Genomic DNA, 17,641 nt, shown 5'->3' with positions numbered 1-17,641 from the left:
CAACTGCCCAGATGAGGAGCTATAGTAGAAAAAACAGCAGTACCAAAAGGATAGTGAAGACAGAGAGGACTGTAGGGAGAAAGAGGAGGGGAGCTTGAAGGGGAAAACAGCCTTCTCTTTTTCAGCATTACTTAGTCTAACTAATAATCGTACTCAACTTGTAGTCAATCAAATAACATTCTAGCATGAAAATCAAGATATTTCAGGACAGCTGCAAAGGTTGTCAAATAGAAATGGCATCTATACCATTATATACCTGCATGCGTAGAAGGGTAGCTCACACATACTTTAGAAAATGAGTTACTTAGGCAGTGCAGGAACATAAAATGTGCTAGTGTATATCATACAAGCAGTGTAAAAGGTATACCAAAAGAAAAGAGAACTTAATCTTGCAGTGGTATCTATTTTACAGGTATCCAGGGGAATGCGTGGCTGTATTGTCAGATGTTAACATAGGTAGTTGTTGCAGTTCAGACAGGAGATGTATCAGCTTTGTGTGAATAGGAAGCTGCTGTAATGCTGTAGCAAAATAAAAGCAAATTGATGCTATTCAGTGCTAAGGACACACTAGAGAGGCATGCAGTGGTGAGGCTATAAACAGCGACTCCGTCAATGAATAAAGCTCAAAATAAATGCCCATTAGGTAACTAAAAATGTAGACATGGTGACACACATGTTTCAGGCTTATTTTGTGTGTTATTAAACAACTGTACAGCCGCTAGAAGAAGAGGGTACAGCTCAGCAACAGAACTGAAACAGAAAATGTATACCAGTTTCTGTTTCAGCCCTTTGTACACGATCTTTAAGCATGTTCTACAAATTCACTGAATCAGGATTTCAGACATTTGTGAAGCACAGCAGTCAGTTAAGGTTACATTGTAATCAAATAGTAAAGTTGAAAAGATGTGTTCACACCTAATACAGTCATTGAGCTTAGGTTTATCAACACTCTACTGTCCATGCAAGAAAAAACAGTTCCCCAAAATATCAAGACTGTTAAAATTCACAAAAGCCTCTGCATGTATATGGGCACTTTGGAAGACTGACAGTGCACTAATAGCACCTTTGTAGGATGCTTTTGGATGTTTGAGTAAATGGGACTATCTGGCCAGAAATCATGGGGGCATACAGTGGACATGCAGACTTTAAACACAAGGCATTCCAGCAAAAAAAAAAAAAACATATGCAGCAGAGATGTTATATAGGAAGGGAAAGACTAGTTGAAAAGAGACTTGGTGAGCTTAAATTCATCATCAGAGTTGCAAAATGATGCATCTGCTAAACACAAAAGTAGATCATACTGGCGAAAGGTAGAAAGTGATAACAAACTGGATAGTGATTTGGTTGGTAGTCACATCAGATGGACCTAAAAGTACACAAGCAATGTGAGAATTTAAAAAAGAAGGTTGAAAGCTGCATTGGAATATGTTGGTTTGTCCAAGAGAAGACATCACGGTAAGGAAAAATAAATGATTCCCCAGTCTAGAGATATACTTCTTTCTAGTATAGTGCATGCAGTTATGGGGACTTCATCTCTGTATTTACATAGAAAGGCTAGAGATAATTCAGAGAAAGGCATTAAAAATGACATGCAGTCGCAGCAAATCCTTATAACCAGACATGTGAAGAACTTAAGTTGTATTCTCCTGAAGAAAAGAATGAGAAACAAACATATAGTAGTGCCTTAGTATGATTAATGGAGTCCATGAGCTTGCTAAGTGAAAAAAGAAAGAAAGGAAGAAAATGACAGATTTGAAGGTACAATGTAAATGGTGTAGGAAGCACAAGGAACTTTTTTTTTCACTGAAAAAGTGGTGAATGACTAGTTATCTGCTAGTAGGTTTGGAAAATGTGAGGGATGCTTGAGACAGATATGGAGTTACTTATATAAGAGGTAGAAAATAAATAATGTTTGATTGTGGAGGATCACAGTGTATCTAGCCAGTAGGGTAACCATTTAAAATCTCTGCTGAGTCCTGAAATGTGGAGGCCGAATCGCCAAACATCCAGATTTACATATACTAAGTCTGAGATTGCCATTTCTAGGAATATTCCCTTTTCTCCAAGTCATGGTAATCTTGGTTGGTTGACAGTGTAATATAAGAAGCAGGCAGTAATTCATGTTGTTTGGCAGTGGGTAACAGAACGTACATCCTTGGTAATAAAAAGGTTCTTTAAAGAAATGGTGATGGTAACACTGGTTTGAGGTTTACTTATTACGGTGAACATTTTGTTGCCATATTTTAGGTTAGTTGTAGGCAATTTCATTAGCTAAATAGTATGGTTTGCATTGGAGTACACTAAGACATCCATGATATTTTGTTTTACCTTTTCATGTTTCATTTTAATTTTTCAATTTTATTTAATTCCAGGGCGTACCACAGCTGGAAACAAGCCAGTCTTCTTGTATAACTTGATGTAATTCGAACAGTATTCATAAAGTAAATACTTAACTATGTGTGCTGAAAAAAATAACTTATGCTGTCTTGATGCAGAAACTGGAAAACAAAGATATTTAGAGGTAAAGTGCCACTATGTCACAGAATGTGCCATGTTTCTCCATTTTGGTAGTGTCTAAGTCTCTCTTACAGAATACAGACGTAATCCCTTGTTAATTGAATAGCTTCCCTTCTTTTCCATTTCTCCTTCCTAAAGCTTAATGTTTAGCACTGCCATCATATGCACAGTAAGACCCTGAGCTAAAACAGATAGAGATGTACAGTGAATAAATTCATTTCTTAGTTTGTTTTGTTATGGCAGCAAACATGCTGACTTCTAGAGGCCAGAAACAGAAGAAATGTAGACTTTAGTTTTACATTCTGTAGTGTCTTCTGGTTTGTTTCCAGAGGTAGGTGTTGACTGCTTTCAGTGCATATCTGTGCAATAGGACCCACTGTAAGGCCTTTGGTTAGTTATCCTTCAGCAAGTTCTTTTGGATTCTATTCAGAAAAATGGCATTTTCTGTAAAAATGTTAATTAGATCACTACGGTTTTATCATTCACTGTTCTGCAGGCTGTTTGCTGCAAAATGTAGGTTTACTCCTGTTCAAAACACAGTACTGTAGTCTTTCAAAAACTTAAGGGTAGTGCGACTCACCCTGTGCAAACATGCTCTCTGGTGACAGTTATCATCTGTTGTATGGCTAGAAAGGCTAAAGGGATTTGACAGATGAAGTCCTATGACATCCTGCTTGGGAAGCCATTAGACATGAACAGTAAGGAAATGATTAGTTATATACCAGTGAGTTTCTTCTTGTTCTAGAGGAATGAACACTAGATGGCCCAACAATGTGTTTGTAAGTAGGGTGAATTCACTCACCTGCTGGAAAGACAGACTTAGAAAAATAGGGGTGGAGACACTGGGTTGGAGAAATGGGTCCAACTCAGGACACCAGAATGGAAGGCCCACCAGTTACATTTGGTGGAGTGTGTCATGCCCACGAAAGGTTCTCATCAACTGATGCTTCAGGGTTAGGGAAACATCACACCCTTGGCCACCTCTTTCGTGAGGGAGATGGCACTCGTACAGTAAAGACTTCATTTGAAGAACACATGGTTGGACATTAGTATCTGTTCTTTTAAACTTGTGTTCTTGTACATAATTTCAGATGAGTGCTCCGGCGTGATTTAATTTGATCGTGATATGGTATAACTGAATAAATAAATTGCATGTTGATGGCCATTTTCTCCCCACAGCTGTGAACACAGATAAGGCAGAACACAGCTTTGTGAACTCAGTTATATGTCTGCTGGAACCATCTTATTTTATTTATTTATTTCCTGTTGTTCACAACAATACAATGCTGATCCAACTAGCCATTTTTTTTAAGTCCAGACTGGGAAGTAAAAAAGCAAACAAACAAAAAATATTTTAACATAAGTACCATGATCATTAAAAAAGGGAGGTTAAAATTCTGATGCCTATATATGTTGTTTACACAAGGGAGGAATGGGTTAAAATAAGTGGCCAGTGGCAGGGCAGCCTGTCACACACTCTGTGTAGGTTGTGTAGTTGGTGGGTTGTTCCTACACTGTGGATATTTAGAGTATGTAGAAAGCACCTGTCCTTTAGTCACAACTTTGTAACTTTAGTTGGTGGGAAGTCTGCAGCCAGATGATAAGATAACCACTATTTTGCTGTTTAGGTAATACCTAACAAGTATGGACACAACAACACCTAGGCCTGACGTGGAATGCAGAAAACCCTGAAATCTGCAGCATACCTGTCAATTGTATCACATTTAGGGGAACATTCTGCTTTTGACAGAGAACGTAATTGTGTGTTCTGCTGTTTCATTGTGACTTCTGATGGCTTCAGTTTCTTTTCTCCCATTGGCTGATAAACCTTGTCAGTGAAAGAATCACATCCGTAGTCACTGGTCAAAAGGCCCAAAGAAATCCTCGTGCCATGGTACATGCAAAAATTGATCCCTTGGTGCTTTGGTGAGTGGAGCACTTCAGTAACTGATAGGTAGAGACAGAGCGTTCTGCGTTTTTGCTCCCTTTTTTAATAATGGTATTGAGCACACTATGCCTCCCCGCGGTCCAGTGACGTTTAAAGACATGCAGGTAGGTGCGTGCGTGAATGGGTGTCCCTTCTTTGAAGGTTGAGCGTTGGGCTGGCAACTCGGCACTCTAAAAATCAACTGCCAAACATTAGCGGACCGCAGTTCCGCAGTGGCGACCCCTAACTGGGAAATGCCGAAAGACTTTTTTTTTTGTGCACACTAGAAAGCAGAGAGCCGAGCTTGACAATGCTAGGAGAAATGTAGTCATGTACACTTTCTGTACAGCATCCAGTATTAACATATAACTACAGTTAGCAGTACCATACTATTCTGTATAGTTTATGAAGGTGACTGAATGTTTTTAAAGGCTATTGGTTTAGATTACAGCTGTGCTGTACTGCATGCCTAATTTGCATAGATGTATCTCTACCCATATGCTTTCACATGCATCTTAATATGTCCAAATAAATACCTTTACCTATGCAAGTATGTGTACTTTGTTAATGCATTGATAATGTACTCTCTGGTAAAATCAGTTAATGGCCACTACTCCCTAGCACTGTGTGTGTTTATGAGTATGACACATACTTAAAGAGTACAGATGTTAAGTTCGTTTAATTTCGAGCATACATATTTAAATACTGTTCTTAGATGATTTTTACAGATTGTGGATTGAAAGGGCACTCGTGCAGTGTTATCACCTTCTGCAGCGAAGCTGTTGTTTTCGAAATGAACACAACACGCAGTGCTTTTTATCTCATTGTTTTTTCATCAAGAAACATTATGGAAACAGACTTATGTCAAGCAGTAGTTATAGAAATACAGTTTTTCTTTTTGTTGGCCTAGACTTGTTTATCATTATATAAAGTCAAAATAGTATGAAATTTCTGTGTTGGAATTTTCTGGTCTGATGATGTTTGTCACCTCGTTTGCCGTATAATATTCTGTGACAGCTGTCAGTTGCAGGCATGAATACATAATAAACTTTAAAAATGTGAATAATCTAATCTTTGTATTGAGGAAACCATTATTGCTAATGTCAGCTGTGTTACTGTTCTTAGTTTTATACATCATTGCTGTAGATAATTAAGACGTGTTCCATACCTCTCAACTGTCCAGATTTTCAAGTCATATTTTTGGTCCGTTCCTCATAAAAGGTGTGATTTTTTGGCAAATCACTTAGGGTGGAAGTCACTAAATAATGGCATACATTTGAATTTCAGACTTGTTAATCTAGCAATTTTCTAAGTTTATGAGCAATAGTTACAAATCTGTCTCTACTTCTGGGTCTGTTGCCCCCCAACTTTATTTTAGGCTTAGTCCTGATTTCTGGTTGAGAGGTTGAGTGGTATGATATGCTCTACTGATATCCTGTAGGGAAACTTGAATTCTTTGTCAAGTACTGATTGACTAAGCCTGTTCTCAAAGATAAGTATCACCTTAAAATGACTTACTCAGAAAAAAAGAAGTAAAAAAAGATGTAACATATACAAAGCATTTTTGCTGGGGAGTCAAGCCCCCCCCCCCACACACACACACACACTTTGCTCCAAACCCATAACTTAATTATACCGACTTCAAGGTCTGAAAACATCAAGGAAAAAGGAATGCTTGAGAACTCTTCTGTCCTCAAGGTTACACATTATCTGAGCTGGTCTAATTAAGTAAAATATGTGTAGGAGGATGCCCATTGCAAAAGTATTCTTATGTTCTATTTATTACTCATTTCTTTTTTATTTTATTTTATTCATTTATTAACCAGGTGAGCCCACAGCAGGCAAAATGGAGGTGGAATGAATCAAATCCTGTACCCTGGACAACTTGTTGCTTGTTAGCAGCTCATTTATTTTGCTTTTCATAACTGGAAAATGATATGCTTACATTTTTTGCTTATAATGCAGAATGTAGCAGTCTGCTTCTAAAAAAATGTCTTTGTCAAGTGGGAGGTTAACAAACTTTAAAAGAAAAAAGTTAATGTGGACCCAACCCCTGTGAGTCATGTCAGGTTAAAGACAATGCAGTTCTTTTTACAGGTACCCAGAACCTTGGGAAGTCTGACAACAGGAAATCCCAGCATTTTTTTGTGTCTGGTATGATCCGTTATGGTTATAGTTCTGGTCTTAAAATAACAAGATAGCTCCAAGTTCTTTTCTGACACAGCACGTATATGTATTTTTGAGATTAGCACAGGCAGGTTAAACTTACTCTTCACTTGAAGGTGTCTTCTTTAATTTTAGTTTCTGAAAAGTCCTTTAAATGAGTCGGTATTGAAAGATAACTTTTTCATTTAATGTATAAGAGTAAACTAGCAATTAAGTGACTAGGGAGAGAGAGAAGATGAAGAAGAAATTATCAAGAACAGGAAACTGGAATGTTTGACAATAGGTTCATAAGTTCATAATTTCATAGGTTGGTACTAGGCTATTGGCCCTAGGGCCTATACAAGCCTAGCCATAGCAATTCCCTGGCTATTTCTTCCAAAACTATTTACTTCCATGGACCCCTGTCTAGCAGGGCGACTGACGTGATCCCCGGGGTGAATTTCCTTTCTCCCATCCAATCGCCAAGGTTCCTTTTGAAGAGGGACAAAGAGGCCCTCTGCTTGACATGTATGGGCAGTCTGTTCCAGAGTCTGGGGAGTCTCTGGGTCAGGAACCTATCCCTCCAGCATGTTTTGTTTATTGTGATGACAAGGTTTAGATCCCTGGAACATGTAGCTCTGAGGGATTGGGATAACTGCTCTGGGTTTGACATTTCCTTGTATGTTAAGCAGAGATCGGCTCGGAGTAGACGATGTGCAACAGAGTATACCTGGAATTTTTTAAGGCGGTTAGCGTAGGGCATCTGCTTTAGGCCTGTGATTCTTTTAGTGAGGTATTTCTGCGGCCTTCCCAGTTGTTGCAGATGTCTTGAGAGGTACATACCAAACGGGGCATTGTATTCTATAATGGGTCTAATGAGGGATGAGTACAGTGAGACAATGACCTCCTTTTTTCTGGATGAAAAGCCCTTAGTGATGAGGTGTGCCACATAGAAGGATTTCCTGACTGTTGTGGTGATGTGATTATCGAAGGTCAAACCACTGTCTACCTGTGTCCCTAAGTCTCTTATCACACTTTCGGTGTTTAGTGTACTGCCACCTATGTGGTAATTTATGGGTACATGTTTTTTCCCAAAGGGGATAACTATACATTTCTTGGCATTGAGCTTGAGCCCATGGCTCTGGCACCAAGCATCTGTTTCTGTAAGGCCCTTTTGTAGAGTATCCACATCATTTGGGGATTCAGTAATGGCTCCCAGTTTGCAGTCATCTGCAAACTTTGTTAGCCAGAGTCCCTTAGTGTTGGCCTGTACTTCAGAGAAGTAGATGCCAACCAAGAGCGGCCCCAGGACTTAACCTTGAGGTACTCCACTTGTCTGGAGCTGGATTTGGAGTCTGCTACTTTTACAGTGTGGGTTCTGTCAGTAAGCCAGTTGGCAACCCATCGAGTGACATAGGGATTAATGCCCAGCTTAGTAAGTCTATCTATGATTCCAGAGTGGGGGATGGTATCAAAGGCCTTGGCGAGGTCCAGATAGGCTGTGTGGACCTCCTTACCCTCATCCATGGCTCTGGAGACTGATTTGAATAGGAAATAATGTTATAAAAAAAAATTATGGAAGAACAGACCGAAACGATGTGAGACTACTAGTGGTTGACTGTCAAGATGTACACAGAAAACCATGGACAGCCTCAGACTGTACCAGTATTAATTTGACTGGTAGAGCATAAGGGATAGTCCAGTAATGGATATAGAATTACCTGTTTATTACGGAAGGAGTGTGTGGTTCCTGGTTGTCATTCTGGTAAGACAAAAGAGCGAGTGATGAGTATGGTTCCCTACTGAAATATCGGCAATCGAAATCTCAAATGCTGATAAGCTGAAAACCAAAAGAGCAAAAACCCAGAGAAGAGCGAATCTCAAACATTGCTCTTTTTAGAACTTCTTTTTGCAGTGGGCCCCCCACACTTGGTGTACGTAAGTCCATTCTTTTGGCCATTTATTCTCTCGCTGCATTTCAGGACTTGCTGCAGCAGGTCCCGACATTTCAAATGGTTACGGATAAGTACATTAACAGAGTCTGTTCTCAGTTGAGTGAACGGGTTGCAGATGGATAACAAGAGTGGTGTTGTAAATTGTAATATTTATGATGGAGAGAGCAGTCCAACTTCAAAGTTGCCATGGTCCTGCCTCGTGTATAATAGATTGTTTCTTTTTGTAAAGACAAATAAAATATGCAGGTGCTTTTATAGGAGTTGGTTTAAATTTGTTCCATGAAACTGGCACAAATTTTAGCCAATAAAGTGTTCCACCTTTTGACTGTTTGTCACACATTGGTCTGGTCTGTGTTCCACTTTGACCTCTTAATGGGTTATGACTTATCGTAGGTTTGCATTACTTGCCCATAAGTCATGTTTCAGCCACTGTGCAAATTTCCAAGAAGAGGCAGTTTTCAAGTAAAAATTTTTAAGAATACTTGCATTTAGTTGTGCTAGCCGCACCTGTACACACCTGCTTTGGTTTTTGTCATGCTTATCAAGGAATATAAAAAAGACACTGGGGGCCAAATACTTCATCTTTGGTACTTGTGCCCTCAGTGGAATAGGAGCAGTCCTTTGGAAACAAAGCAGTCTGTTGTTGAGTCACACTGAAACCCTTGTGTAGGACAGCAATTTTTTATCCACAGAATGAAGGCCACTTTTTTGTTTCCATATTGGGGGTGCCATATAAAATAAATATAAATATCCTAACCCACTAAGGAAGTAAGTTTTTCCTCTATTTGTGTGGGGCATGATAAAATGAAATCTCACCATGACCTGTTATGTATATGAAAGGGATAAATTGTCTTAGATTATTTATGAATCATGTATGATGACTGTGTGATTTTTTTTCATGCAATCTTTTTAACTTACTTTTTTGTTAATTTTTTTTTATTAAAAATAACAGTAATACAAGTAATATAAAGAACATTGTTTTCAGGTAAATAAAGTTTAAACTTGTACAGTCTCTAAAAAAGATACCCAGAAAACCAGTACCAAAGCTTGAAATTAACATTAGATGGGCAACCAGAGAAGGGATGAGACAAAGTGGTTAATAAAGTGAGTGGTGCCCAGTGTTAGATATAAATATGTCAGTTTAGGAGAGCCAAGCCCAGTCAAACCTTAAAAAAAAATAAAATTACTGTAAAGAGAAAGTGATTTTGTGAAGATTTAAAAAGTATGTATAATAGTTTCTATGCTGATCCCCAATTCGCAGATCTTTTACAAAGTTTTTTGAAAGTACATAGATACTTTAAAGCAGGTTCTGAACGTTATTTAGACTCTGAGATCTCATGTAACAGAGACCACTTAGTTGTTGTATAAAACTTCACAAGAGCAGTCAAAGCGGTAATTAGCATCTGTTTCTCATTTGTGAGGTTATCTAAAGGAACGTTTAAAACATGATTGGTGTCATGAAAGGTCCTCCGTAACTATGTTAAGTGTTCTGTTTTTGATAAATATAGCGTCAGATCATTAGAGAAAAGGAACAGGGCTAAAATATATGATACCCACGTATAGCAGTTAGAATGTTTTAGATAATTTTTGCATAAAATAAAACATTTTTAAGGGAGCAAACATTAGGCAATGCCAATAATTGTCAGACCATGTTAGATTTTTAGTTAAATTAAGGTCTATAGATTCCCAGTAAACAGAAGTGTAAAACCCTTTGTTTGCCTTAACTCACTTATTGTTACCCTAATTGTGATCCCTGGTAAATTACACTTACTAGTTTCCTGCTTTATGCTATTCGATTTCTCATCCAGCTAAAGCAAGTAGGACATATGCCCTCATTTATGGAATTATATAGGTGTTGGTAGAGGAAAGTAAATTTTGTGGCCTGAATGAATCTTGACATTAGTGTCTGCCATTTTGGTCCAGAGGTCACACATTAGGCTTGCCTATCTGTGTACCAGGAGTGAAAGTAGATGGTTGGAGAAACTCACCCAGTCCTAGTGTAGGTTTCTTCTGAGTCAGGGTGATGAGTAGATTGCCATACATTTAAATTATGCCCAACAGGCTCAGTGACAGTTTAAGTTGCTCAGACCTGACCAAAGCTATGGAATTCTGTGAAGGAAAACATTCATATGGTTCACTGGTTTATGTTTTATCCTTTAGAGACGCCCAAGTCATATAACATCTACAAGCTCTGCTTCACTATTTAAGAAACTACTCAAAACCCACAATACTAATAATTGGCTGTGCACATGTGACTCCCCAGGCTAAGCCACTACAATGCAGTTTTGCAAGAATTCCACCAAAGAGCACCTGTAAGTTTCAAAACTCTGAATACATATTCTTATTATAAATTTCTAACCTCTGAATGCTTACTCTTACCAAACAATGTTCTGTTTTGATAGTTTTGATTTAAATGTCTATTTAGAAATGTTGAAGTTTTATTCTGATGCTATTTATTTTTTTATGTCTATGCAGAAATGTTAAATATGTTGTTTAAATGTTTCATTGCATGCCTTAAGAACACAGTTATGTATTTTACTACATGTATTGTAACGTTGTATTAAGTGGAGCTTTTCTCCCCGGGCCTCTGCTGAAAATGGACCTGTGTCCAGTCGGACTTTCCCGGTCATCAAATGTAAAATAAAAATAAAAAAATAAAAAAAATATGATTGCTTGTCAAAGTCTTTAGACAGAAGCAAAATGTGAGAGAAATAGTTAGCTCATGTCAATGTATTAACTATATTATCTCTGATTGCCCAGGGTAAAGTGTTGACCTGGATATAGTAATTCATATACTTTACTCAAACCAGTATGTTAATGTTCCTGTTAGTTTACAGATTTCTTATTTCTGCCACTACTAAAATATCACTGTATGTAGCATTATGTGTGTTGTACAATACTTTGTGTGTATGTATATATTAGAATTTTTGGGAATTGTTAGCCCAGTGAAAACACACCTTAAATTTCATTCCCCATTTTAACTTAATGTCTTAAGCTTCTTTTGCCCATTTTCCCTTGTTACAGAAAACTTTGGACCCTTTAATGCGAGTCATTCATTAGCTTCCACAGAACACACACAGACAACAATTGTAAAATAAGATGACAGCCTTTAAACATTTTAGAATATGCAAAGTCTTCATCTTTCATTATTTTTTTTCTGTAGCAGACTCTCAAAACTCCTTACAGAGATATTTTAAGTCCATCAGAGTCCCTTCTTCCAAACAAAATAATGTTCTTGCAACTGAACGCAATATTGTCTGTGATTTAATTTTATTCATAGTTTCATAGTTTCATAGTATAGTACTAGGCTATCTGCCCTGGGGCATTTGTAAGCCTAGCCATAGTGATGTGGCTTTTGCCACCCCATGAAATGGTACAAAAATGTACAGACTAAATCTAGAATACTGTGCCTCTGTCTAGTAGTGACACAGTGAAGGTCCCCTTATATAATAGAATTAGTTTACTGTGCCCCTGTCTAGCAGTGACACAGATGTGACCCCTGGGGTAAACTTACGATCTCCCATCCACTCATCAAGATTTCTCTTGAAGAGAGTCAGTGAGGGGCTCTGCCTAATACGAACTGGGATCCTGTTCCAAAGCATGGGAAGCCTCTGGGTTATGAATCTATCCCTCCAGCATGTCCTATTCATACTTGTGCCGAGGTTTAAGTCTTTAGCTCTCGTGGTCCTGATGGATTTGGATTTTTTGAGGTGGAGCATGTCCATCAGATCCTGATTGGACATGTCCTTGTATGTCAGGCAGAGATCACCTCTGAGCAGGCGGTATGCTACTGAATAGAGCTGAAGTTTCTTTAGTCTGGCAGAATAAGACATATGTTGGAGACCCTTGATCCTTTTGGTGAGGTACTTTTGTGGTCTCTCCAGCTGTTGCAAATGCCGGGTGAGGTACATACCAAATGGGGCATTGTACTCAATCATGGGTCTGATGAGGGAGGAATATAGGGGTACAATGACATCCTTGGATCTGGATGTGAATCCCTTCATGATGAGGTGTGCAAGGTACAATGTTTTTCTAACCACTTTGGCAACGTGGGTGTCAAATGAGAGGTCGCTGTCTACTTGGGTCCCTAGGTCTCTGATTACTTTTTCTGTACTCAGTGGGTTGCTGTCTATGTGATAATTTGTGGGTACTTTGTTTTTTCCAAAAGGGATGACTATACATTTTTGGCATTTATTTTAAGGCCGTGACTACGGCACCAGTTGTCCGTTCAGTGAGGCCTTTTGTAGGATGTGTGTGTCTGCTGGTGTATCGACTATGGCACCTAGTTTGCAGTCATCTGCGAACTTTGTCAGCCACAGCCCTCCCATGTTTGCTTTAACATCTGAGAAATAAATGCCGAACAAGAGGGGTCCCAGGACAGATCCCTGTGGGACACCACTTGTGACTGGCTTTGAGTCTGACATTGCTCCAGTGATTTTAACTTTATGGGTTCTGTCCTTTAGCCAGTTTGCAACCCATCTAGTGACATAAGGGTTTACTTTTAAGCTGTTTAGCTTATCTATGATGCCTGAGTGGGGTATTGTGTCGAAGGCCTTAGCCAAGTCCAGGTATGCTGTATGGACTGCTTTGCCCTCATCAATGGCTCTAGTGACTATTTTGAAAAAGTCATCCAGGTTTAAAAGGCAGGATCTGCCCTTTACAAAGCCGAACTGGGTGGGGTCAAGTGTCTGTAGGTCCCCTATGTCTCTGTTTATGAGTTCCATAATGATTCTTTCCATAGCTTTGCAGACCAGGCTAGTTAAGCTTATGGGGCGGTAGTTTCCAGGGTCTGTAGAGGCACCCCCATTGTGGAGTGGGACCACTGTTGCTGTACGCCAGTGTTCAGGTACATATCCCAAAGTAAGGCTAAGGTTAAATAGCATTTTTATGTGTGGGTTTAGCTCCTCTTGGAGTTCACGTAACACGCACCCCGGGATACCGTCAGGTCCCATTGATGCTGTGTTTTTTGATTTGTTTAGGGCGGTTCTCACTTGGACATCTGAGATGACAGGGAGATTACATTCAGTTGGGATAAGTATTTCTTCTTTTGGGGGTGAAGGAGGGGAGAAATTTGCACTGAACCTGTCAGCCAGAATGTTAGCAATATCTGTGGGTTCAGTGTATTTTTTGTTGTTGTGAACCAACTCTGAGCATATCTGAGGGTTTCCGCCCAGGTTTCTAACATAGCTGAAGAAGGCTTTGTGGTTATCTTTAGTGTCCTTAGCGATTTTTCTCTCAAAGTGTGCCTTGGATGTTTTTATGAGAGAACGTAGTTTTCTGCTAATGTTGATCAGAGATGTCTTCCCTTCATGGGATTTCGCTCTGACGTGCAGTAGCTTCCTTCTTTTGTTATACAATTTGTTTATGGCTGAGGTCCACCAGACAGGACGCTTACATTTGGTGGAGAGGGACTTGGATTTGTTTGGGATTGCATGATCCATGCATTCTTGGAGATGTCCATAGAAAGCATTTGTGAAGGATTCGGCATTGTGGGATGTGGTATCCACTGGCACAGTGGGCTTAAAGGATACCATCTCAGTCTTAAGAAGAGTGAAGTCTGCTTTTGAGAAGTTTTTCACTGTGGTCTTTTGTGCTGGGGTGGAGGTGGGATATGTATATCCAGGGTGATTAGTTTGTGGTCAGATCTCACTAGTGAGGGGTATACTTCCGGTGTGGAGCATTTTGTCCCCATGTTTGTGATGATCAGGTCTAGTATATTATCTCCCCTAGTGGGAGAGGTGACTAGTTGTTCCAGTGCATTTGAATTTATGAATTCCAGGAACCTTTGGGCTAGGGTATTAGGGCTAGAATAATGTACCCAATCTATGTTTGGGTAGTTGAAGTCTCCCAGTATGATGGTATTTTGTGATACATTCATATCCTCCAATGTCATCAGGAAGGCTGAGTGGGGTTCTTGAGATTGGGAGAGTGGTCTGTAACATGCTACCAGTTGTATAGCAGTTTTGCCTATGGTTAGTTGCACCTGTATGGTCTCTGATGCTTCATGTGTTGCTACTAACCTGGAGGTGTGGGTGTCCTTTATGAATATGGACACTCCCCCTCCCTTTGTGGTTCAGCCCGGGTTTTGGGGCCGAAAAGCATGATACGAGGTATAGCCTGGTAGCGCTGGGGTGCTCTCAGGAGCCTTGAACCAGGTTTCAGTTACTGCACAGACATCGATGTTCTCCATGCTGAGGAGTGCATCAAGTGCTTGCATCTTGAGATTTAGACTTCTGGCGTTGAGCAGCATTACCCTTAGTTTTTTCCATTTTTGTTTTCTAAGGAGGTGGGTTTGTCTTTTGAGCCTTGCCTAAAAAAGGCACTATGGGGGTGGCAAGAGCCTTAGCCAATATCCGAAGCCCAGTGGTGACAGGTGTAAGCCATCCCTCAAGCAGCGTGGCTTGTCCAACATATCATCCCAGGCAGACAGACATTGGATCCCCTTAGAATGACACCAGTACTTGAGCCAATTGTTAAAGCTGACCATCTTGTCTTTGTATTGTGGTATCATTCTTGGTGAGGGCAAGATGCTGCTCAGGGTCAGGGTCATACCAGCCTGGGCTACATAATCGGAGAGCTCCTCTATGTCTCTTTTCATGTAGTCCAGGGAGGTACGTCTCAGGTCATTCACACCAGCATGGACAATGACGGAGTCATATTTGTACTTGCTTTGGAGTGACCTGAGTGCGTGTGTTATGTGGCGGATCCTAGCTCCCGATAGACAGCTCACAGTCACCTTCTCCTTGTTCAGCCTGGTCAGTGGGACATCAGTGTGTCTGACTATGGAGTCACCTATTACTAGTGTATCAGGCAAGGTGTTTGGCCTTAAGGGCTGCGATTGGTCGACACACTGATTTATTGAAGTATGTGTTGCATGTGTTTTGTTTTGAGGTGGTGGATTTTTGGATGTCTGCTTTGGGAGCCTCTGTTGTTTTGGTAAGTTTTTTATTAGAGCCTCCGAGTATGTCTTTGTGTTTTTATGTGTTTGGTTTGCAGTTGTGGTAGGTCTATGTGGGATTGGGATTGTTGTGTGTGTGGTTGCCATCTCCTCCTGTCTGGTCATGCCAGCCCTGAGTTGAGAGAGTTCAGCCTCCAGTTTGGCTATATAGTTGCATCTCTCACATGTATTTGTGTTTGTTGGGAGGAGGAGAGGGTTGTCTGTGTACATGAGACAATTGTAGCATTGTCTCAAGATACCCAGATTGACCAGCTGAACTGGAGACGACGCCAGTAATCTACCACTCGACATGCTAGAACAGTATAAGGGAGTGGTATACCTTTAAGGGAAGTGGATATTCACAGGGGTGGTAAGTAGATGTAGTGCTTTACTTAGTACGAGAGTGCTTACTTAGTAGAGAAGTATTGAGAACAAGTGCTAGACTTAGTATAACCAGACTACTCACTGTATTATAAGAGTAGAGCTTCCTTAAGGGAAAATTTGAAGAGCAGACTTGGCGGAGCCAGAAAAAGTTTAACCTTGTTTAACCAGCGCTGCGCTATGCGCACGACCGCGCAAAGCCGTGCAAACGCGGATTTTAAACAGTGAACTACAAAAGAGCTAGAAATGGTCCAAACCAACCAATTACTACAGCTTCTTGTGCTGAGGTCACTTCCCCCAAGGACAGGTAGGCTGCTCAAGGCTCCCCACTCCCACTGGTGAGCAAAGAAACTTCCTTCTATCCAAGTAAGGTAATGGACAACACAGGAACTACACCACAGCCCAGAATACAGCAATGCCTGTAAACTGGTCTAAACTAGTCGAGGAAGGCAAGAAAACAAGGATTATTTTTTGTTTTTTGGTAGAAACACACAGAAAATGCAGAGACAGTGATAAATTAGTTACACAGGCTAGCACACTTTAGTGGGCAGCCTCCACAGTTAAATTAAACAAACAAACAAGCAAACCTTCGATCAAATTCGACTAAAATGTAACTTTAAGTGCAGATTTTAAAATAATGCAGCAATCAGGTAAAAAACAGTTCAGGCTAGTTCAAGGTAAGCTACAGAAGCTATTCCAAGTGAAAAAAAGCAAAGATACTTAAATTCTCTTAAGGACAGTTATGCCATTAAAAAGAAAACAGCCTCACCACTGGTTAGCAATTTCTTTAACTCCAAGGCTTTACAGTTGCCTTGTCTATCTCAATCTGAGTCCCTCGCAGACTCCCAGTCCTTTTCCTTAGGCTCTGTTACTGTCTGTGTGTCTCTCTCTTTCTCTTTGCTTCATTTCTTCCCGTTTAACAAGAAATGGGGTGTGGCTTCCTCCATTTAGGGCATGTGTGTGGAATACCCCTCCCACAGTGCCCAAACATCATAGTTCAACATTCCCTACCATGGTCACTAGGAAGGCACTATATAGCACAGTGAATACTTATGTATAGTGTGGGTGTTTTGTCAGGAGTTCCTTACCTGGAGAACTATAGAGTTAATTTGACAACCATTTAGCCTTAAAGTAGTGGTTTGAGTACTGTTTGGCAGAAGAAAGATCCTGCTGTTGTCGTCATAGGAGGATCTTCTAAAAATCATCTGCCATTGTCATTAGTTGCCTGGTAGCTTCTTGATGGTTATTCCTGTCATCTATCCATCTGTAATTATGACAAAGGATCTGGGCATGCATCTTCTTGTAGTTCGTGGTATGATAATACTCCACTTCTGCAGAGAGTGGTGGTCATCTTTCCATCTTTGCTGAGGGAGTGGTCATTTTTCCACATGTAGCAGATGGAAGTGGTTATCCTTCTGTCTTTTAGAAGCTGTCTGTCTTCCAGCTGTAAACACGGGCTTGGTCATCTGTCCTTTCACCATTCGTGGTTTGCCTAGCTATTTTCAAAAAGTCTACACAGGCTTTCATTTTGCCTTTTAGTAAAGCCACTTCTGCATTAGGATTGGTAGCTGAATTCTCTGATTTTTCACTAGTCTGTCATATTTATTTATTTATTTTACATTTTGTCCGGAAAAGTCAGATTGGACACATGTCCATTTATAGCGGAGGCCCGAGGAGAAAAGCTCTATTTTACACACAATGCAGTAACATACAAACAATACAGTAGTATACAAAGCAAATATAGAAGGATTAATAAGAATCTACAGTACTATGTGATTA

The 17,641-nt window shown here is 40.0% G+C and overlaps 1 protein-coding gene across 1 annotated transcript in view; it reads left to right on the top strand.

Annotated features, from left to right (window-relative positions):
- PRKCE (protein kinase C epsilon) overlaps positions 1 to 17,641 on the top strand; it is a 3,007,622-nt gene that overhangs the window by 579,187 nt on the left and 2,410,794 nt on the right. The window lies entirely within an intron of this gene.

The sequence above is a fragment of the Protopterus annectens genome, chromosome 1.part0 (assembly GCF_019279795.1).
Source record: "Protopterus annectens isolate FY-2018-M chromosome 1.part0, PAN1.0, whole genome shotgun sequence".
NCBI lineage: Eukaryota > Metazoa > Chordata > Ceratodontiformes > Protopteridae > Protopterus > Protopterus annectens.
This window is presented reverse-complemented; position numbering and strand designations above follow the sequence as displayed.